The sequence below is a fragment of the Dama dama genome, chromosome 5, assembly GCF_033118175.1.
Source record: "Dama dama isolate Ldn47 chromosome 5, ASM3311817v1, whole genome shotgun sequence".
NCBI lineage: Eukaryota > Metazoa > Chordata > Mammalia > Artiodactyla > Cervidae > Dama > Dama dama.
In genome coordinates this window covers 16,125,987-16,148,645 of record NC_083685.1, presented here as the reverse complement: position 1 = coordinate 16,148,645, position 22,659 = coordinate 16,125,987, and the positions used below count along the sequence as shown (strand labels likewise).

Genomic DNA, 22,659 nt, shown 5'->3' with positions numbered 1-22,659 from the left:
ATGTGGCTCCCACTGTCAAGGAGTCAGCCACCATCCAAAAACTTCTATCAAGTTTTTGCTTCTGGTCAGTTACACAGGCTTTTTAGCACTGTTTGGCAGCTTCCCAGGTAGCAAAGTGGTAAAGAACCCACCTGCCAATGCAGGATACACAGGAAATGCAGTGTCGCAAAGAATCATGACATGACTACATCAACTTAGCATGTACACATATATGTATAAATACATATAGAGAGAGAGAGCTTCCCTGGTGGGTCAGCGGGTAAAGAATCGGCTAGCAATGCAAGAGACAGGAGACATGGATTCAATCCCTGGGTCAAGGGAGATCCCCTGGAAGAGGAAATGGCAACCCACTCCAGTATTCTTGCCTAAAAACTCCCATGAACAAAGGAGCCTTGGTGGGCTATAGTTCAAAGGGTCAAAAAGAATCAGACATGACTGAACCACTAAACATACAAACAGATATATCAGTTAAAACATATATTGTATCCAGGGTGTTGTCAATACACACACATTTACCTTATTTGAATTCAGTTATGAGAAAGAGAGAAAAATGTATCCTGCAGCTCTTAAAACAAATCACATTAGAATTTGGCCTCAGTGCCTCATAGACAGGAAGGTCACAAGCAAAATACAAAAAGAAACAAGATAAGTTCATTCTTGCCTTTTGCCCTTGTAAAGACCCAGGGTAGTTTAAGGTAATTTTTGCCCTCACCATTAACACTAGAGCCTATCCCTTCAGCCTCTCATTCAAGATGTCACTCTACTGGCTTCTCCTATCAATGGTTTTCAAACTGCAGGCATCCACAAATAGGTTATCATAAAAACAATTTATGACCAGTGGGTCACGACCTACATGTTTTTTAACTAAATAGAACTAAATAGAAAATATCAGAGTGCAAAATTCACAGTATGATTATTTCATAAAAACTTTGCTTAATTTTTATAGTGTGTGTGTATGTGTTTCTTACTCTATCCAAAAATGTTTGAAAGTCATTGTTTTATAGTCTGTTCTGTCCAATAATGGTAGCTAGTAGGTACATGTGTTTACTGAGCACCTGAAATGTGGTTAGCCAGAATAGACATGTGCTGTCAAAGTAAAATACACATGGAATTTCAAAGACTAAATTACAAAATAAATGATTAAAGCCTGGTCTCAATACTTACTCTTGAACAAGTCTCAGTAACTAATGATTTTTTTAAGTTTTTTAATATACTTATTTACATTATTTATTTGGCCACACCAGATTTTAGTCATGACATGCGGGATCTTTAGTTGCAGCATGCATGATCTAATTCCCTAACCAGAGATCAAACCTGGGTCCCCAGCACTGGGAGCTTGGAGCCTTAGCCACTGGACCATTATAGAAGTCCCCTTAATGATCTTACAGGGACAAAAGAATGCAAAACCAGGCAACTGTAATCAGGCAAGAGATGTAATAACAGCAAAGATAATATACATCAATTGAAAGGACTCCTAGTTGTGTTTCAGTAGTAAAGATTAGCCTAAAGCACTCAACCACCAGATCAACTGGAACTTAAGGGATGATGATGTCAACCTTCACTGACTCCTTTAGTGACTTCAATCAACTAAATCTTGGACTATGTGGACCACCCAAGCCCCTTCATGAATATATATGTGCCCTTAGCTTAAAACATCCCCAATTTTGCTGTTCCAGGAAACGCTTCTTTTGGAAAGATCCCCAGTGTTCTCCTCACTTGCTGCAAGAAATAATGAATCCTTCCTTCTCCCAATCTTTGGTTTGGTTGTATCTTTTGACTCTATACCTACGTCACCCTGCTTATTTAAATTATATGCAGAGTACATCATGAGAAATGCTAGGTTGGAGGAAGCACAAGCTGGAATCAAGATTACCGAGAGAAATATCAATAACCTGATATGCAGATGACACCACCCTTATGGCAGAAAGTGAAGAAGAACTAAAGAGCCTCTTGGTGAAAGTGAAAGAGGAGAGTGAAAAAGTTGGCTTAAAGCTCAACATTGAGAAAACTAAGATCATGGCATCCGATCCCATCACTTCATGGCAAATAGGTGGGGAAACAGTGGCTGACTTTATCTTTCTGGGCTCCAAAATCACTGCAGATGGTGACTGCAGCCATGAAATTAAAAGACACTTACTCCTCGGAAGGAAAGTTATGACCAACCTAGACAGCATATTAAAAAGCAGAGACATTACTTTGCCAACAAAGGTCCATCTAGTCAAAGCTATGGTTTTTCCAGTAGTCATGTATGGATGTGAGAGTTGGACTATAAAGAAAGCTGAGCGCCAAATAATTGAGGCTTTTGAACTGTGGTGTTGGAGAAGACTCTTGAGAGTCCCTTGGACTGCAAGGAGATCCAACCAGTCCATCCTAAAGGGTATCAGTCCTGGGTGTTCATTGGAAGGACTGATGTTGAAGCTGAAACTCCAATACTTTGGCCACCTGATGTGAAGAGCTGACTCTTTTGAAAAGACCCTGGTGCTAGGAAAGATTGAGGGCAGGAGGAGAGGGGATGACAGAGGATGAGATGGTTAGATAGCATCACTGACTCGATGGACATGGGTTTGGGTGGACTCCGGGAGTTGGGGATGGACAGGGAGGCCTGGCGTGCTGCAGTTCACGGGGTCGCAAAGAGTCGGACATGACTGAGCGACTGAAGTGAACTGAACTACCAAGAGGCAAACTCAGTTTAAGGGTAACAGAATTATTTTCACATAGTTTTTTTTTTTACTATTCTAATGTGGTTACTGTGGTCTAATGTGGTCATACATATAACAAATGACCTTAGACTTCCCTGGTGGCTCAGACGGTAAAGCGTCTGCCCTACAAAGTGGGAGACTGGGGTTCAATCCCTGGGTTGGGAAGATCTCCTGGAGAAGGAAATGGCAACTCACTCCAGTATTCTTGCCTGGAAAATCCCATGGATGGAGGAACCTAGTAGGCTACAGTCCATGGGGTCACAAAGAATTGGACACGACTGAGCAACTTCACACAATGTGGTTACTAGAAAAATTTTAATTACATATATGGTTGTCATTATATGCCTATTGGACAGCACTGCTCTTTATGTTTTGGCTGTTGTTATTTTTCAGTCAATCAGTCATGTCTGACTCTTTGCAACCCCGTGGATTACAGTATACCAGGCTTCCCTGTCCTTCACCATTTCCCAGAGCTTGCTCAAACTTATGTCCATTGAGTCAATGATGCCATTCAACCATCTCATCCTTGTTGTCCCCTTTTCCTCCTGCCTTCAGTCTTTCCCAGTATCAGCATTCTAATAAGTCGGCTCTTCCCATCAGGTGGCCAAAATACTGGAGCTTCAGTTTCAGCATCAGTCCTTCCAATGAATATTCAGGATTGATTTCCTTTAGTATTATTATGTATATATATGTGTGTGAACATGATATAGCTATAATCTGGCTTATAATATATCATGTTTACATAACATCCATCACCGTGTTATTACCAAACACTTAGATCTGTTCAATGTCAAAATGAATTCCATCCTTTCAAAATCAGCTAAAAGGGCTGCCCCACTTGATGCACCCATTTCCAAAGCAGAGAGTACCTGTTGACTTACCCTGACTCATCTACCTGACTGACCTTAGTCCCATGTTGCAGAGCTCTGGCAGAGAAGAACAGACCTCTTGGTAGTGTTTTTCTTTTTTTCTCTTAACTTGATTAGTTCAGAAAGGATTATAACCATCCTGCCAATGGGTATGCACTCCGAATGACCGCACACCCTGGATCAGTCAGGAAATGACTGGTTATCTACTGTACTTCCTATGGGCTCCAAAATCACTGCAGATGATGACTGCAGCTATGAAATTAAAAGATGCTTGCTCCTTGGAAGAAAAGCTATGACCAACCTAGACAGCATATTAAAAAGCAGAGACATTACTTTCCCAACAAAGGTTCATCTAGTCAAAGCTATGGTTTTTCCAGTAGTCATGTATGGATGTGAGAGTTGGACTATAAAGAAAGCTGAGTGCCAAAGAACTGATGTTTTTGAACTGTGGTGTTGGAGAAGACTCTTGAGAGTCCCTTGGACTGCAAGGAGATCTAACCAGTCCATTTTTAAGGAAATCAGTCTTGAATATTCATTGGAAGGACTGACGCTGAAGCTGAAACTCCAATACTTTGGCCACCTGATACGAAGAACTGACTCAATGAAAAAGACCCTGATGCTGGGAAAGATTGAAGGCAGGAGGAGAAGGGGATGACAGAGGATGAGATGGTTGAATGGCATCACCGACTCAATGGACATGAGTTTGAGTAAACTCCGGGAGCTGGCGATGGACAGGGAGGCCTGGCGAGCTATAGTCCATGGGATCACAAAGAGTTGGACACAACTGAGCTACTGAACTGAACTGAACCGATGCTGTCTATAAATCTCTGTGAGCATCAGTTTTACCATACCTCATATTCTCCTTCCCTCTCCTAGCCCACAGAGGGTCTTGTTATCTGTCCATCACAAGCTTGATCTTTCTACTTGTCAAAAGTGTATTATAATGACCCTCCCACCACACACACACACACACCCCTCTGCCATTCTTGACTAGTTCTAGCCTCTATGGAGCCACTCATTTTCCTCAAGCTTGACTCCTTCTACATCCAATACTTCAAATCATATTGATCTTAGAAATTCTTCCTTCATGTTAATAACAGTAATAATAACAAGCTGTCTTTTATAGAGTACTTATCTTCAGACATTATGCTAAGCACTTTCTCTCATGTAAACATCACAATAATTTTGTTGTGTTGCGAATACTTCTATCACTTCAAAAATAAGGAAACTTTGCCTTATGGGGTGACCTAAACTTTAAGATCCATGATGTCTTGCTCACTATATACCCGATGTATACAACAAGTGCCTGGCACATGCGTGTGAGTGTTTAATAAATGTCTACTGAATAAATAAGAGATTGAATAAATGGTGGCATACACCACTTTCTACTTTAACTTATAGTTGTGTCCACGTGGTAACAACTTTATTAAGTTAAACTATGAGTTCCTTGAGGGCAGGACATAGTTTTGCATTTCCCGTGCTTGTAAGCACAATACCTTCCATAGAGTGAACACTCAGAGATGTGTCGAATAAACCAGTAAAAAATGATTAAGTGAATGTCACATCCCCACAACTTTGGAATACAACATTCCCTTGCTCCCCTGGTGGCTCAGACAGTAAAGCATCTATCTAAAATACAGGAGACCCGGGTTCAAACCCTAGGTCGGGAAGATCTCCTGGAGAAGGAAATGGTAACCCACTCCAGTACTCTTGCCTGGAAAATCCCATGGATGGAGGAGCCTGGTAGGCTACAGTCCATGGGGTCGCAAAGAGTCAGACACGACTTAGCAACTTACATTTCTTGCTAAATATCATTCAGTGGCTCCCTACTACCCTTAGTCTAAGGCCCAAGCTATTCTTCAAAGCCTATGAGGACTCCCACACCACTTGAACCACTCATTATCTCTTAAGAGTTCCAGTTACAAGCTCCTCAAACTTCTTTCAGCTCCGAGATCTTGAGTTAGGCAAAGGTCAGAGTCTCTCCTTCCCCGGTGAGGGCACTTCACCTGGCCATTCTCACCTGCACCTAAGCCCACTGCTACCACCCTCACCTGGCCAGTTCCCCTCAGAGAGCTCGCATCATACCCTGTGTTTTGGCCTTGTAGTACTTATTGCAAGGATAACTCAGAAATAATGTTTATGTTTCTTTTATCTAGTGTTTATTTCCTGAAACACCCATGAAGTAAGAAGCATGTCTGTCCTGTACATCATAATGCATCTGTGTCTAACTCCGAGATAGGAAACCCCTGGCCTGCACATGTTTTTGGCCCACCCTCCTCAATGCTTCATATCTATACACAGGCTTCCCAGGTGGCGCAGTGTTAAAGAATCCGCCTGCCAATGCAGGAGATGCAGGAGACTTGGGTTCGATCCCTGGGTCAGGAAGATCCCCTGGAGTAGGATATGGCAACCGGCTCCAGTATTCTTGCCTGGAAAATTCCATGGACAGAGGAGCCTCGTGGGCCACAGTCCAGAGGGTCACAGAGTCAGACACGACTGAGCACACACACACACATGCATACACACACACACACACACACACACACATATGATTTGAATTCATTACCAATTTTTTAAAGTATTTCACAAAAAAATCTGGATTCATAACTTGGGGGAAAAAAATCCAAAGATCTAGTGGTACTGCACGTAAGAGTCAGAATAGGAGAGCAGTACTGCAGTAACAACCCCAGAGGACTGGTTTCTCACTCACATGGCAGGTCTGATGTGTGAGTTCCATCTGGAACACTGACAGTCACTGTGGCTGAAGGAAAAGGAGACCCGCAAACCACAGTCGTCCTCTCACCCTGAAGTGACACATCCCTCTTCCACCCACATTTCACTGGCCAAAGCCAGTCAACAGCATGGAGATACATAATCCCCCTGCAGGGAGGGCCTTGCCTCCCAAAGTGACAAGAGTTGCTTTGCTCTGCTGATGGACTCAGGGATGTGAAGGGCAGATTTCCTATTTCCTTCATGCTTGCTTTCTCCACACTGTAAAGATATAAGCAACCCCAATTTTTCTCTAAACTTTTATCTCTAAGAGATCTTAAGATACCATGACAAGGCATCTATAATCATCTGCAAAATAGTCTCCTGTCCCAATCTGCATCACTTCAACTAATTTCCTTTCACCGAGCTCATAGATTTCAGGCTATCTCTTCCTACCAACAAACACCAGTGATTCCATGTGGACACTTGACCTGACATCATTCCATTTTTAGCCACATTCCAGATTATCCCCCTTTTCTGAGTCCCATCTGCTGACTCTCTCATGTGTGTATGTGAGTAGAAACACACATGTGCCTTTATGAAGGTGTAAATTTCATCACTTCTTCCAATGAACATTTACTACAACGCTAGACACTTGGGGTGAAATGATGAGCAAGATAAGTATGAAAACTAGCCTTCTGGTGCTCAGAGTCCTAATGGGAAGACAGCAGCAACCACAGGAAATGGTTATGACGAGTTCTACCATAAAAGGAGTTCAGAGAACTACAGGAAGCCTGAGCCCAGATCAGGAGAAATGACATTCAACCTAAGACCTGAAGGTCGGTAGTAATTAGCAAGGCAACTCCCAGCAGAGGGGACAACTCTGAGAAGATCCAGAGTCCAGGGAGAGCACAGGATTCACAGGGAACGAATAAGTTTGGCTCGGCCAGGACATGGGTAGTAGAAGGCCTGACGGAAGCAGGTGGGGAGATAGTCAGAGAAGAAGCTAATGAGGGATGCAAGCGCCAGAGCTTACAAGGCCCTGGGTGCTCTGTGAGGCAGCTGGAATTTAATTCTGAGTGAAACAGGGAGCCAAGGCAATGAAGGCTTTTAAGCAAGAGAGTGGTGAGATCTGATTTACATTTGCTCTATGAGGATATTCAGAACGGGCTGCGAGTCTTGGCACCACCCATCAGAATGGATTTAGAGGTTCCTGGAGGCACCCTGCTCTTTTCGGCATTTACCCATTGGCCTCTGGAGATCTGAAGTGTCCTGGGGGAGAGGCTGGACTTCCTGGGGGACAAGGGACTCGGGACAGTGGCTTTTCGTCACTATATAGCGTTAATTTACCAGTGCATTAATTGTATTCATAAATATCTAAAAATACACATATGACAGAGATGAAGAAAACAGACACCAGCCAAAGTTATCTTTTAGGATAACAGGATGAGCAGTCTAATTCCTAAGTATTTTAATATTTAAACAATCAGCATGGCCATCCTGAGGCATAACAGCTAAATACACGTGCTAATGTCAGCACAGAACAAATAAGCCGGATAATATTCAGAGAGATTAACTGATGTTCTTTTCCTACACCACCTGTATGTCCCCCTGTCCCATGGCTGTTCTCTACTTAAGGGGTCAGACCATGGCTCAACCATGAAAGCATTAAAAAGGCTTTTATGTTTCAAAAGATTGAACCTTGAAGGGACTCATGCCAAAGGAAAACAGGCAGATCAGGCAGTTCTTGCCTTCAGACAGAAAACATATGAAGGAAAGCTAAAAGAGCTTGGGCATTTGGGGTGTACCCGTCCCCCATTACCACAAGGGGCCGCTATCAACAGAAACACTCGACTGGAATCTGAACGCTGGAAATCTGTGCTCTGAGCAGTTCGCCCAAGAAGCCAGCAAGAATCTGGCAAGAAGACCCAAGAGGGGAAATAGGATCCAGGCAAGGTGAAGCAGTCTTCCAGACTTCCTCCCATAAAGGACTCCACGCCTCACTCTCACCCAACCCCCCAACACTGATATTATTTAAGCCTCCAGGAACTTAAAAAAGAGGCTCTCAGAATCTAGCTGTGAGAGATGTTTTGGGAACAATTGGGGAATTTTGAATATGGACTAGATTGTAGATGATATTATGAAATTATTGTGAATTTTCTTAACTGTGGTAATGGTATTGCAATTATGTAGCAGAAAGTCCTTTTACTTAGGAAAATCACACTGAACTATTAAGAGATAAAATACCATAATAATATCTGCAACTTATTTTCAAATAATTCAGTGGGGGAAACATACAGGTACATTCAGGAGAGAGAGAGAAAGCAAATCCAGAAAGTTGTTAAGAACTAATATAGAAGGGGGCGGCATACAGGTGTTCCCTGTACTAGCGTTTCAACTCTCATAGGTTTTAATTTTTCAATAAACTTCTAAAATAAAATTTTATAATCAAATTCATAACTGTATTATGAATGCCCAGAAGTCACAAGGAAAATATCGATCCAATAATATTAGTTTAAAATGGGTTAAGAAGCGTAAAGAATGGTTTGTGTTAAGTGTATTCATAAATTTGTAAAAACTTATACACATGAAAAAGATAAAGAAGGTGCAAATAACAGTTGTTAAATTAGAATGGTGGGATTATCTATGGCGTTTTTCTCTATTTCTCACTCTTTTGTGTTTTTATAGCATTAAAAGTTAATTTTAGATGTTCATTTAAAAAAAGACTGGTGAGGAGACGAGATCCTGAGTTGACTGAGATGAAGTATCTACCATCCAACATAATGGGAGTTCAGAATATAAATTAAAAGGAATTCCCTGGTGGTCCAGTGGTTGGGACCCTGAAATTCTCACTGCCAAGGGAGCTGGTTCATTTCCGGTCAGGGAACTAGGATCCCACAAGCCGGGGTGGTGCAGCCAAAAGAAACACACCAGAATCTAAACTAAAGTTAATTATGGAAAAGTAAGAAAGGTACTGTTTTTCTGCGGTTAGTGAACCAAGAGTTTACACAAATCAGGTGTCCCAGGTGCAAGCAACAGAAAACAGCTCTGGCTCCTTGAAGCATTTTGGGGCTTGAGGAGCTCACAGAACCACCTGGAAGGTTGGAGAGCCAGGCCTGGCAAGTGGGCAGGCATAAAGGCCACTGCCAAATTCAGGTGACAAGAAGAGTGCAGAGAGGACGAGAGTGCAGCAGCCAGTGAACCAAGGTGTACCGCAGCTCAGACCTCTGCCTCTGCTGGCCCTGGGCACTACTTTGGTACCACTACTGGCCTCCAGAAGCCTACTGCTGCTCATGCCATCTCCAAAACACATCCTCCACAGACCTGGCTTCTGCATAATGTGGCTCCCTGGTAAAACTCTCATACACATGCATCTAATTGATCGAGTCTAGGTCACAGGCTCACACCTGAGCTGCAAACACCCTGAGAAGGCAATTACTTCATCTTTGAAGCTCCTGAAGCACCAGAAGGGTCCTACCTTTCCCTAAGACTCATATAATGGGAAAATTTCCAAAGATTGGATGCAGACTCTAACACTGAGCACCAAAAAGTGACAAATGTCACCATACCTGCTACAACAACTGGACCAGGCACTGTGTAAAGAGAAAACAAGACCAGGACATGGCCTTTGTCCTCAAGGAGTGACTTTGAGAGTGGATATTATATCCTACTCTTCTTTGTTAGCCATGAATTTTGACAGAGTAAACACTCAGTAAATGTTTGCCAAATAAATAAGAACAAGTGAACAATCTGCCTTGGACAAACTGAACGGCCCTTTGCAGACAGGAGACTGAACAAAAGAATACTCCAGGACCTTCTAGCAAGAGGATTCTGAGAACTGATGATCTTGCCTGAGAATCACTGAGAACCACAGTGGTCTTCCAGAGACTATCTATGAACCAGAAGCTAGAGTAAAACTGCACTGATGCACACAACCTTAACAAAAGCCAAATATTAGATCTTGTAAATGGATCCACCTAGAAAACCAGTTCAAATCAAGTCAAAATCCAAACATCTGAAACAAATGGATAAGAATGAAATTTGTTCTGAGTCCCTACTTACAGCTGAACTTTCTTATCTTTTAAGCCAAAAGCCCAATGTCATTAGTTTTGGTCATACACTGGCCTCTGGGGCCATGCTGGGCTATGTCACAGCACACATCAGCAATAATTTTTTAAATGTGTTCTCCCCAGCTGCCTACCTCTGAGCTTGAATCAATTTCCAGTCACAGTTTGCACATTTCATGCCAAAAGACTGCAATGGGGGTACTGATGTTTAGTGTGAAATTATTTGTTCTGCAGATCTTTAAACATAGGTAAGAATCATCTCTCCTTTCAGTGGTTTTTGTCTTGGTTTTCCTAGATGCAAAGTTGCTAGGTTCTGTGCAGTGTCTGAACTTTTCATTAATCCATTCACTCAATAATTTGCATTCACTGCTTACTGTGGGTCAAGAATTGTGCTAGATGCTGGGGATATGACAGTGACCAGAGAAGATAAGGTCCTTGAATTCATGTCACTTAAATTCCAGGTGGAGACCCACAGATGAATATGTAATTACAAAATGGAAAAGGATTTGGAGTTGAAAAAGTGCTATATACAAGAATATAAGACTAGGAAGTCAAACAACGCAGCCAAAAAAAAAAAAAAAGAAGAAGAAATTATATATTCATTTTCCTACTAGAATGTAGGGGCAATGAATTCAATGCTAAATCCAATGGACTCTTTTGACTTTCATCTTGACCTGACTTCACCACAGAATTTGATACTGTGTATACCACTCTTTTGGAGAAGGCAATGGCACCCCACTCCAGTACTCTTGCCTGGAGAATCCCATGGACGGAGGAGCCTGGTAGGCTGCGGTCCATGGGGTCGCTAAGAGTCGGACAAGACTGAGCGACTTCACTTTCACTTTTTACTTTCCTGCATTGGAGAAGGAAATGGCAACCCACTCCAGTGTTCTTGCCTGGAGAATCACAGGGACGGGGGAGCCTGGTAGGCTGCAATCTATAGGGTCACACCGAGTCGGACACGACTGAAGTGACTTAGCAGCAGCAGCAGCATACCACTCTTTTCTCTTTTTTCATCAACATTTGACACCGAAATTTTTCTATAGAAGACGAAGCTGTAAGAATAGTACAGTAAATGCCCACATCTTATTTCCAGAAATACCTGATACTTGAAAATGGTAGCCATTTTCTATGGTAGCCATCTAATCAGACTCTCAGTGTCTTCATCTCTAAGGTAGAAATAATAATGGTAACCTCACACGGGTTGGGTGAGGATCAAACGAGATCATATATGAGCCAGTCCTTTGTAAACACTGTACCTATCCCCTGACTAACTCAAAACGTTCATAGATCAGTAGCAGTAGCCTCACTTGGAAGCTGGTTAGTAATATGCATCTTGGGCCCCACTCCAGGTTTCACCAACCTGCTGAATCAGAATCCGCATTCATAAGATTCCCAGATGATTTGTATATGCAGTAAAGTTTGAGAAGGACTGCTTAATCCCAAGAGAATTACAGATACGTTCATGGAATATATCATTTGTTAACCTTCAGGTCGTGGTCCTTCTCACACAAGAAGTCCTTCCTGATCAAATGAGAAAACATGAGGTTCACGTAAATGGCTCAGCCTCATGGAAACAGGGCTTTCAAAGCCTGGCTCTTGATGCTCACTGTCGATTTGACCGTGCGCAAATTGCTTCACCTCTGCAAACCTCAATTTCCTCGTCTCTAACACAGTTGTGAGAGTACCAACCTCCCCGACGGCTGTGATGACGGATGGAGATACTGCACATGAATGATCGAACACAGAGCATGGCATGTGCTGAATACTCAGCTAATTATACTTCTTTTTTTTTTTTTTTTTCAAGTAAAGAAACTCACAGTCAGATGGCCCCCCATTTGCCATGAATGTGTAAAACCCAAGCTTGTCTCTGGTTCTGCCTAGGAGAAGAATGGGAATCTCCTTGTTCCACATCTGGAACAAATTACCTTTTCCCAGAGATCTGGATGGATGTGCTTTTTTAAGCTACCTTTTTTTTTTTTTTTTTTTAATTCCTACTATGTGTCAGACATGTTAAATCAGGTGAAAATGTATGGTCTTTCCATTCCTTGTGGTGGGTTCCAGGCCTGGAAAACAGAAGGTGGGCAGGAGCTCAAGCAGCTGAACAGAAGGAGGGGAAGGAGCTGGAAGGAGAAGGGACAGCCTGCTGGAGGCACAGACTGGCATGCTCAAATTCATCCTGCCAAAGTTTATTTCGATCTGGCTGGAGTTTCTCAAGCTTCAGGCTTAACAAGCTCAAAATAATAACAATTCCCATAGCTCAGCGCCTTGCCTAGAGAAGAAAGATACTTCTCAAATAAAATATCAAGGACCTCTCATACCTAAGATGATTGTGGCTCTTCAAAGCAAAAGACGTGCCAGGTAACAGGCGTCATCAAATTACAGACTGATGTTCCCTAAAACCCTTTTGAGATTCTGATGAACACAGTATTGTATGTCCTCCGAAAAAATAATCATGCCATAGACACACAGTTGTGCATACAATTTTGGGGAAGGAGAGATTGCAGTCCTTGAAAGGAGCCTGAAGACCTTTCCATCTAAAACCCCTACCTTTAAGCCATGTTTGCTGCTTTTTGTGCAGATATTTGTGTATCAGCACACATGTGCAAGCAAAAGAGTATGCACACACACATACTGCTTTGTCAATCATTTCATTTTCCTATCGAGATCCAGAAGCTGAATAAATTAACATTTTCCTGGCAGCAAAGTGGAGCCATGTTTTGTCTAGAGATTACACAGATTAAATCATCAAGTGCCATAATCCACCCCCCAATAAAGGTAGAAAGATAGACAAGAAAATTTGGATATAGCCATCTAAGCCCCCAGCAGGAAACTGTAAATTCACAACTCAGGAGCATCCTGGCCCACAAAAATGCCCATGTGCTTCAGTCTCCCTCTTGGGAAAAGTGCTTCTCTGATCTAACTGACATTGTTCAGAGAAAAACACATCTTCCGTGGAATGAGACTTTAAAAGAATAAAATAAAAACTGTACAGTCAGAATGACTAGAGCCGCTTGGGAACCACTAATGATTTCACTTCTCCTTATTACTGTGACTAAGTAAATACTCAAAACAGGCTTTATAATCCAACAGTAAGCATTTTGGCCCCAAAGCTCAGCAAAAGAGAGTCCAATGGTCAAAAGCATGGGGCCTGAATGGAACCTGACTACTTGGGTTGAATATGTGCTCTACCCCTTTCTCTGAGCCTTAGTTCAATCACAAATATAAGGGACAGGGACTTCCCCGGCACTCCAGTGGTTAAGACTCTGTACTAATGCAGGGGGTACGGGTTCAATCCCTGGTCGGGGAACTAAGATCTTGCAAGCCACATGATGTGGCCAAAAAAATTTTTTTTTAAATATAAGGGTCAATAGGAGCACCCAGGTTGTTTCCTGGGGTTGTTTTTATTTGTAAAGACAAACTTCCCAGTGGCTTTCAGTAAAGAGTTTTTGTGTTTTTTTATAATTTCATTTTATGTATTTTTGGCTGTTCTGGGTCTTCATACTTGGGTTTCTCATTGTGGTGGCTTCTTTTGTTGCAGAGCACAGGCTTTAGGGTTGGAGGGCTTCAGTAGTTGCAGCCTGGGCTCTAGAGCACAGGCTCAATAGCTGTGGTGCATGGGATTAGTTGCTCCGTGGCATGTGGGATCTTCCTGGATCAGGGATTGAACCTATGTCTCCTGCACTGGCAGGTGGATACTTCACCACTGAGCTACCAGGGAAGACCCACCTGGGGTTGTTTTGAGTTAAATGAGGTGACTTGTGTGAAGACCTTAGCTTAGTACATGGTAAGTACTCGATAGAACCTACACCTCTAACAGGGATGTCTTAGAACTCCACAGCCACTAAAGCTAGTGGGGTCAGAACAGAGTCCCCAGATCGCATCTACTCCTTCCCCTCAGGTGTTCACCACAGGCCACAGCATCTTGGTCATGCATTGCACCAAGCACCACAGGACTTGGCAAAAGTTCCCAACTTTAACTTGAAGGTGATAGTGAAGTTGTGTCCGACTCTTTTCGACCCCATGGACTGTAGCCTACCACACTTCTCCATCCATGGGATTTTTCAGGCAAGAGTACTGGAATGGGTTGCCATTTCCTTCTCCAGAGGATCCACCCAGGGATTGAACCTGGGTCTTTAATTTATTTGAAGTTTATTGTTTACTTTTTTACTTCAGTAAAAAATGGGTCCATAATGTAAAATTTGCTACTTTGACCAGGTTTAAGCATACAATTCAGGGGCATTAGTTACATTTACAATGTTATACAACAATCACTGGTATCAAGCTCCAAACTTTTCATTGCCCCAATGGAAACTCTGTATACATTAAGCAGTAACTCTTTACTCTCTCCTCTTCCAGCCCCTGGTCACCTCTACTCTATTTTCTGTCTCTATGAATTTTCATATTCTAGGTATTTCATTTAAGTGGAATCACATAACATTTGTCCTTCTGTGTCTAGCTTACTTCACTTACTTAGCATAATGTTGTAAAAGTTCACCCATATTGTATGTAGCATGTACCAGAATTTCTTTCTTTTTATAGCTGAATAACATTCCATTGTATGTAGAGGCCACATTTTACTTATCCATTCATCTTCCAGTGAACACTTGAGTTGCTCCCAACTTTTGGTTATTGTGAACATTAGTGTACAAATATCTGTTTGAGTCCCTGCTTTCAATTCTTTGGGATATACGTCTAATAACAGGATTGCTGGATCATACGATAATTCTATACTCAACATTTTAAAGAGACACCAAATTGTTTTCCACTGCACCATTTTACATTCCCAGCAGAAGTGCACAGGAGGTCCAATTTCTCCATATCCTCATCTCGTGTCATTTTTCTGTAGTTTATATGTTTGTAATAATACTGCAACTGTCTCACAAAACAGCAAACATTGTTCTAAAATAATTGAGAAGTGAATAATTCTACTTTAGCATTTCTCACCTAGGGACAATATTTTCCACTTAAGGAACCTCTGACAATGTCTGGAAACATTGTCAGCTGTCATGATCGGGAACAGGGTGTTAATGGCATCTCGTGGGTACAGTCCTGGGATACTGTTAAAAGATCCTAGATGGACAGGACAGCTCCCACAACAAAAGAACTGTATCAACAGGGCCAAGGTTGAGAAATGTTGTTCTAGTTTAACAGTTAGACTATATGCCAGTCTTCAGATGAGAGGCCCAGGATTCCAGAGGATACATGGGGCCTGTCATAAGGGAAAATATTGGGGTCCAAGTGATCAAACCTTCAGTACTCCCTCCACACTTCTTCTAGGGAAACTTCTCATATAATTATTTTACATAATGGTCTTCCTGTAAGATTTCATTCAAAGGTTTCACTTCTCTTTCCTGCTTAAAAATATATTTAAAAAAAACAGTTATTCTGGGACTTCCCTGGAGGTCCAGTGGTTGGGACTTGGAGCTTTCACTGCTGTGACCCAGGTTTGATTCCTGGCTGGAGAACTAAACCTCTGCAAGCCACAAGACATGGTCAAAAATAATTAATTAATTTTTAAAAAACACCCATTATTCCAATCAAGTTGCTTTTGGCTGCCAGTAGTTGAGTGATACCATCAAGGACACAGGCTTTTTCCATTTCCCTGCTTTGCCACCCTCAACACTCTGGTTCCCATCCTCAGATTTGTCTCCTCGTGGCCTCAAGCTGATTGCTACAGATCCGGCCATCACATCCTCCCATAGCCATGTACAAAGTCAGGAAGGGACAGGAGATGTTAGTTCAATTCCTGGCTCAGGAAGATCCCCTGGAGAAGGAAATGGCAACCCACCTCAGCATTCTGCCTGGGAGATCCCGTAGACAGAGCAGCCTGGTGGGTTACAGTCCATGGGGTCACAAAAGAGTAGGACACAATCTAACAACTAAGACAACCACCACCCAAGAGGAAAATCTATCCCAGAATTCAGGCAAGAGATTTCCCGCTCTTCACCATGTTTGCATCACCTACTCATGCCTAAAGCAATCATTGGCAATGAGAATAAAATCACTACTTAAAGTCTAGGCTCCAGTAAGTTTACCCCTCTAAGACTGGGCTTAGGGGGAAGGTGAAAATGCAAACAATAGGAGCTGTTGGAGGTACTAATCCGTAGACTGTTTCATTGGTGTTTTAAAATAGTTTACTTGTCATTTGGTTTCAGATGCAAATAACATAAACTTGGTTTTTTTTAAGAACGGATTATCCAGTTCATATAATTGAAAAATTCAGGGACAGACCTTGGCTTGTATACACGTGGATATTGGTGGTCAAAAGCCATCACCAAAACTCAGCAGTGCTTTCTCCAGCTCTTAGTTCTGCTTCCTTCTGTGTTGGCTTCATTCTCAGGCTGTCTCTCCCCTACTGGTGAGAGTATGACCAAAACCAAGCCTCAGAACTCTGTCTGCATAAGCTGTGATTAGTCAGGCTTGAACCACGTGTTTACTGTTGAACAAACAAATCACGGTGGCTAGGGAAATGAAATAATCTGATTGGCCATCCTTGGATCACATGGCTCCCGGGAGCACTGGGGAAGGATGCACCGCAAGCAGGAAGGGTAAAGGATACTGGGTTTGCAAAATCAATACACATGCATTCCATATATAGAGTGGATATGTATATATTTTGGGCCTCTAGGTAAACCAGATATTATAAAAATGCATCAATTCATTCCACAAATATCTACTGAATGCTGTGTACCAGAGACAATGCACTGGAGAGGTAAATAAAATAGGGTCTCTTCCACAAAGAATCTAACCCTCTACCACTAGGCCACTGTGTAACCCTGAATGAGTCCTCAACCTCTCCCATTCTCCTATGCATCCTGTGTAATAAGAAATGGCCGAAGTACTTAATTTCTTTTCTCTCTTTTAATATTTATTTTTGTGACACACAGGATCTTTAGCTGCAGCACATAAGATCTTTTAGTTGCAACATGTGGAATCTAGTTCCCTGACCAGGGATGGAACCCAGGCCCCTGCAATGGAAGCACAGAGTCTTGACCACTGGACCACCAGGGAGGTCCTTGGAGTGCTTGATTTCTGAGTTGATTTCCAATTCTGTACTCAATTAATTTCATCACTACCTCCCTGGAAACTGCATTGAATCTTTTTTTTTCCCCCCTAGATGCTATCCATCAGGCCAGTTCCATTCTACTTTCATGGCTTGTTTCCACCACAAGGAACAAATGAAAGAGGAGTGAAATAAACTCAATCAACTATGACTGACCTTAGGCATCCAGAGTTCACTAAGTCTTGCAGCCAGTGAGCCACCTTATGGGTGACTGAGGTGAGGAAGCCCAGTAGAGAAAGAGGGGTCTGGGCAAGAGGGAGCAGGGAAGCCTAGCCCCAGGGAGGCAGCTCTGAGCCACAGATGGTGCTCTTTCCTGGCTTCCAGCCCTAGCCTGGATGAGCCACTTCCAGGCCACATCTATCAAAGGTGCTTGGCAAAAAATAGACTCATCGGTACCCTCTGCAGACTGCAAACTAAAATTAGCAGTGGGAGTAAAGCTAACTCCTTCAGAGTGATTGCAGGACCCAGGAGGTACGGTCTTCTGCCCATCACTCATGATGCTGGCTTGCAGGGAAATGGTGTCAGGTGCTTGAAATGTTTAGCGACCCTTAAAAGACAAAATATTGTAGCTGAGCCCAAGTGAATATGCCAGCTCTAACAATCCTTTATTCTTTCTCCAAAGGGATGAGCATAGCAATAATCAAGAGGTAAGAGGCTGACAGCCCTCACGTGAGGCGTTGTGCAGGTTGGGCACTGCACAACTTAAGGGGCGTCAGGTACACTGCCGGCTATGGAAGCCTGGGTGAAAGCTGCCCCCTAGAGTAATGCAGTGCTCAACCTGTGTACCCACACAAGTCAGTCCTTAATGCTGACACCACAGTCAGGGAGAAAAGGCTGGTGTGGGAGAAATCCAGAGATTTTCAACCAGTCAACACGTAATTTTTATATACTGAAGTGATATGTTAGATACATTGGGCTTGGGACTTCCCTGGCAGTCCAGTGGTTAGGACTCTGTGCTCTCACTGCAAGAGGTACGGGTTTGATCCTTGGTCAGTGAACCAAGATCCCACACAGTGAGGCAAAAAAAAACAGAGAGAGAGAGATAATAGGTTAAATGAAATATGTTAATGTTAGCTTCATCTGTTTGTCTTTATGTGGCTACTAGAAAACTTTAAATCACATATGTGGCTTGTATTTGTCTTGCTACAGGGAACTGTGCTAATCTCTACCTTTCCTTATATGCAGCTTGCATATAACCAGGCAGAGATAAAGAAACCAACACAGGAAAGGTTAAACACCAGATTTAAATAACAGAACAAGAGATGTGCATGATGACCTGCCAAGCGAGGAGTACAGAGAGGAGTGCTATGAGCCTGAAGGAGAAATGATATTAATATGGAATAGTGTGATGAGGAAGGAAATTTCTTCTTGGCTGCAAAAGAGCTAAGTGCTGTCCAGTTTGCTGCCAAGAATGGGTTGTGAAATATGAAGTGTGAACAAGGACCTAGACACGGAATGACTTCAGTGCTGATGGCAACGTGCTGTGTATTTTGTGGAGAGTTCACTTTGAAATGCATTGTGTATGTGTGAGTCTGTGTATATTGGGGTTCAGGGAGAGTGCTAGATCTGATTCTCTTATTTCACTCACTCCCCTTGTGAACAAAGTTGTCAAGGGGATGTAGCCTATTACAGAAAGCCCAAACAAAATATACTTTTCAGAAAAGGATCAAATGTTCTAACCCTTCCCCATTAGCACCTTGCTTTTTGCGACCGAGATGAGCAAATGTAAGTGTCACCGGAGGAGGGTCAAGTTTTCACTCTATGAGCATTACTGACTGTTTACTGTGTACCAGACACTGTTGAAAGAGCAGTGAAGAAAGCAAAAAGCAAATGCTTTGTAGCTTTCAGGAAGAAGAAATAAACCCCTGCCACCATTCAGGCCTTAAAATAGCAGTTAGATAAACACCCTAAAAGTACAAAAAGGAAATAATTAAAATGTTGTGAAGACTAGATATTTGGGTAGCTACCCATTCTCTTATTTGCTGTTCTCCTATATAGGAGTTACAACCATTTTACAAATAAGAGTCCAGAGTCAGCTGGAATTTTAAGAGTGGTAGATACAGTATTTCTTCTGCAGCAGAACAAACTCACACTGAAGAATTGGGGGGTGGTGCTGTCCAAGGTACCAGTTGGAGACTCCATAAGCCTAGCTGGGATTTGAACGTAATTATGAGTTCCCCTGGAGAAGGCAATGACACCCCACTCCAGTACTCTTGCCTGGAAAATCCCATGGATGGAGGAGCCTGGTGGGCTGGTGTCTATGGGGTCGCATAGAGTCGGACACGACTGAAGTGACTTAGCAGCATGAGTTCCCCTATAATTTTCAGAGGTAACATTTTGCCCTTGATATGTAAATAAGCATCACAATATACAATTATGTGTATATGTACCAAAAACAACTTTTTTTCATGTATTTTTTTTTTTTGGTTGGCATAAATTTCCTTTAATAATTTCTACATTTCCAATAGGATTTCATTTGAGGTTTAACGTATCAAGCCAGTATTATGTTTTTCAGTTTTAGTAATTCTGGATTCCAGGTCATTTAAGATGAAAATGGAAGTGCAAAGTTTACTTAAGAAATTTAATTTTCTTCTTCTGTAACATCTAAGTCTTCATCCTCTTCATCATCTTCTTCTGTTTGCTGATCCTTTCTTAGTCGACAAGACAATACCTGTCCTGTTCCAGATACACACTTAGCTGACAATGATCTTTGAAGAGGTGACTTCGAATTTGCTCTTACAATATCTAAACAGGATGGATAATCTTGGGGATACAGAGAATGTCGGAAAACCTCTAAATCATCTTCTTCATCAATCTTTTGTATATTTTGGTAGGCAGCAGTGTAGACCTCTAAAGCTTTGCCGTGAAATAACATTTCAATAGTGATAAATTCTGAAAATATAGTCTTTATATCCTTTATTTTCTGCTTTTCAAAATTGTCAATAGTTTCCTCCAGATGACGAGTTGTGTGGGTAGCATCCATTGTAGCTCTTTGTAATTCAGTTTCTGCCTGTGAAATAACATGTCGATCAGATGGATTTCTCTGACGTGTTCTTTCTGAGTTAACTGTTTAGCTTCTCGATTCCTTGCTGTTAATGTTGCTTTGAGATCATCTCGCTTCATTTTTACAATGGTTCCATAAGCTTTCAAAGGTTCAACTACTTTGGCTTCAGGTCTTTCAACCTCGGCTTGTCGATAATCCTGAAGTTTGGCAAACTCGTCCGCAAAGTTTTTCAGGCCCTGCTTTAAGTGCGGGGTCTCGGTAGAGGCATACACGTCGATTTCGTTCACTAGGAGATCCGCTTTGTCTCGCAGTCGGGCAGTTTTCTGCACGTAAGCAGCAAAGATCTGGCACAGCTCTCCGAAATGTTTCTCCACATTGGTGACAGCATCTTGCAGTTGTCTGGTCTGAGCATCCCGGTTTTCCAAGCTGCGCCTCAACATGCTGCCTCGCTCACTGCTGGAGACCCCGGGCTGTGGCCCAACGACAGGGTCTCGGCACCCGGACGTGCGCCAGGGCGCTTTCATGTATTTTTTAATATTTTATTTTTCTGATTTCTGATTCATTGATTTCTGCTTTTATCTCAATTTCTGTTGCACTCTCAGCTTTTTATTTTTATTTATTTTTTGGCTGCACTGGTATGGCATGTGGGATCTTAGTTCCTCAACCAAGGACTGAACCCATGCTCCCTGCATTGGAAGGAAAGAGTCTTAACCACTGGGCCACCAGGAAGTCCCTCTTTCATGTACTGTTACTTTAAATGTCCTGTCCCTATTGAAAGACAAGTTCCATTAAAATGCAAAGAATTAGGAAGTTTTTCTATCAATTCAGTTCAAATGGTTGTAAAGTGCACTTCATCTTGTAGGTGATATTCTTCCTTAGACCAACTGAAAATTTCTCCTGCTTAGATGTGGAAGTTGCAGATTCAACTGTCTACAAGATCAGTTGTTGTTATTCAGTTGCTAAGTTGTATCTGACTCTTTCAACTCCATGGACTGTAGCCCATCAGGCTCCTCTGTCCATGGGGTTTCCCAAGCAAGAATACTGCAATGGTTTACCCTTTCCTTCTCCAAGGGATCTTCCCAACCCAGAGACCCAACCCATGTTTCCTGTGTCTCCTGCATTGTTAGGCAGATTCTTTACCACTGAGCCACCAGGGCAAAGTAAATAACTGAAATGGGGCATTTAAATAGTAACTGACATGGCTTCTGAGTTGGGGAGATAACTGGCATGGTGGGACTGGTTACCAGGAAAGTGTGTGCTGGTTAAAAGGAGACGCCTCGGTGGGAGGAGGGTTCAGGATGGGGAACACATGTAAATCCATGGCTGATTCATGTCAATGTGTGGCAAAAACCACTACAATATTGTAAAGTAATTAGCCTCCAACTAATAAAAATAATTGGGAAATAAATAAATAAATAAAAATGTACAAGAACCAAAAAAAACCAAAATAAAACCACATGCTCCATTCTTCCTAATATAGAAAATAGATAAATAAATAAAAGGAGACACCTCTACTCAACACCAGACATTGTGTTCATGTAAGACAACAAACTCAGTCTTACTAAGTTAGCTGGTTATCCAGGAGATGTTCAAACACTTCTCAATTTAAAAAAAAAAGTCTAGTTAATTCAATTTCTTACCGTTCATTGGGTAAGCCAAAGAGAACACCTGTGGGTGGGTTGGATCTTACAGGCTTCCGCTTTGCAATCTGTTCAAGGCTGGTTCTCTTACTTGAAATCTCGTATACTTAAAATGTTGGAAGATGTAAAAACACGTATTTTCTTCCCCATTTCAAAGATGGAAAAATTGAGGTACAAAACATCTTAGAGTAATTGACAGGAGCCAGCACCTCCAGGGCCCAGCCACCACCCTGAAGCAGTCAGCTCCATGTCCACTGCTAATTTTAGCCTACAACTGCAGAATACCAATGAGTGTTTTTGCCAAGTGCTTTTGACTTTGTGGGCCAGTCTTTTTCATAACTACTCAGCTCTTCCCTTTTAGTGTGAAAGCAATCATGGACAATGTGTAAATTTATGGGCGTGGCTGTGTTCCAATAAGACAATTCACCAAAGCAGGTCACAGGCTGGATTTGGTCTGTGGGTCAAGGTTTGCTGACCCCTGGTTCAGAACAAGAATATGATGATACGGACTTCCTTAATGATTCAGTGGTTGGGACTCTGCACTTTTAATGCAAGGGGCACAGGTTTGATCCGCTGCCTGTACGGGGCATAGTTCCTTGGGAACT

At 42.3% G+C, this 22,659-nt stretch overlaps 1 protein-coding gene and 1 pseudogene across 3 annotated transcripts in view; both read right to left on the bottom strand.

Annotated features, from left to right (window-relative positions):
• SUDS3 (SDS3 homolog, SIN3A corepressor complex component) overlaps nt 1–22,659 on the bottom strand; it is a 150,527-nt gene that overhangs the window by 79,129 nt on the left and 48,739 nt on the right. The window lies entirely within an intron of this gene.
• On the bottom strand, nt 19,810–20,894 carry LOC133055731 (CBY1-interacting BAR domain-containing protein 1-like; annotated as a pseudogene).